Below are 1,893 nucleotides of genomic sequence, written 5' to 3'. Positions count from 1 at the left end.
AAGGAAAGGTGTGGAGCCTTCATCCTAGAGCAACAAGTATAATCATATCTCAAGCATAGTTGCCTAGCATACCAACGCAAAATATAAATTTGATCCCATAATAGTTTCCCTTTTTGAGTCAAGTGATAATCCCAAAAGTATTCACGTTGATCCAACGTGTCTCCCATACATAATTGAATGGGGTTTTCTCAGGATTATCAAAGTAGTACATAATTTATTTCACATAACGAGCATCGAGGGTTTTTTGAGGTACCCCATCTCCATGAGTAGCAAGTACACCTAATGTTTTTAGTATTTCGTGTTCCATATCCATAACTAAAGATAGAGAACAACTTAGAACAACAAACAAAAAATACTTACTGATAAAGCAAACAAGCACACACGAGAATATTCACCCCATGCTATGACTCCCCGGCAACGGTGCCAGAAAAAGGTCTTGATAACCCACAAGTGTAGGGGATAATTGTAGCCTCTTTTGATAAGTAAGAGGTCGAACCCAACGAGGAGCTAAAGGTAGAGCAAATATTCTCTCAAGTCCTATCTGCCACTGATACGACTCTACGCACGCTTAGTGTTCGCTTTACCTAGAACAAGTATGAAACTAGAAGTACTTTGTAGGTGTTGTTGGATAGGTTTGCAAGATAATAAAGAGCACGCAAATAAAAAGTAGGGGCTGTTTAGATAAAGAAGCAATAAAGTGAATATAGCGAGTGTGTAAAAGTGGTGGTAGGAGTTGTAAAATTGTCCCTAAGCAATTGACTACTTTACTAGACCGATAGCAAGTTTTATGTGGGAGAGGCATAAGCTAACATACTTTCTCTTCTTGGATCATATGCACTTATGATTGGAACTCTAGCAAGCATCCGCAACTACTAAAGATCATTAAGGTAAAACCCAATCATAGCATTAAATCATCAAGTCCCCTTTATCTCATACGCCAGAACCCCCATACTCGGGTTTATGCTTCTGTCACTCAAGCAACCCACTATAAGCGAATCATGAACGTATTGCAACACCCTACAACGGGAATCCCTCACGCTTGCGCGACACAGAGGGCACAATAGGACAGCAACATAACCACAAGCAAATTAAACTAATCATAGCAATTCACCAATCACCGACAGGACAGCGAAAATCTACTCACACATCATATGATGGCAACACATCATTGGATAATAATATGAAGTATAAAGCACCATGTTCAAGTAGAGTGTACAACGGGTTGCGGGAGAGTGGACCGCTGAATATAGATGGTGGAAGGTGATGGAGATGTTGGTGAAGATGATGGAGGTGTTGGTGTAGATCGCAGTGATGATGATGGCCCCCGGCAGCGTTCCGTTGCCACCGGAAGCGAGGGGGAGAGAGCCCCCCTTCTTATTCTTCTTCCTTGAACTTCTCCCTAGATGGGAGAAGGGTTTCCCCTCTGGTCCTTGGCTCCCATGGCGTGGGAGGGGCAAGAGCCCCTCCAAGATTGGAAATGTCTCTCTGTCTCTCTCTATTTCTGCGTTGTCTGATTCTGCCCTTTCACCGTTTCTTTTATATCCGGAGATCCGTAACTCCGATTGGATTGAAACTTTTGCCCAGATTTTTCTTCAAAAATTAGCTTTCTTGCGGCAAAAGAAGAGCATCAACCGCCTTACGGGGTGCCCGAGGATCAGGGGCGCGCCCCCCTGCCTCGTGGCCCCCTCGGGCACCGTCTCGCGTTGGTTTTTCTTCCCAAAAATCATAAATATTCCAAAAATGATCTCCATCCATTTTTATCCCGTTTGGACTCCGTTTGATATGGGGTTTCTGCAAAACATAAAACATGCAACAAACAGGAACTGGCACTTGGCACTGGATCAATATGTTAGTCCCAAAAATAGTATAAAAAGTTGCCAAAAGTATATGAAA

The sequence above is a fragment of the Triticum dicoccoides genome, chromosome 4B, assembly GCF_002162155.2.
Source record: "Triticum dicoccoides isolate Atlit2015 ecotype Zavitan chromosome 4B, WEW_v2.0, whole genome shotgun sequence".
NCBI lineage: Eukaryota > Viridiplantae > Streptophyta > Magnoliopsida > Poales > Poaceae > Triticum > Triticum dicoccoides.
Note: the sequence above shows the minus strand (reverse complement) of the source record.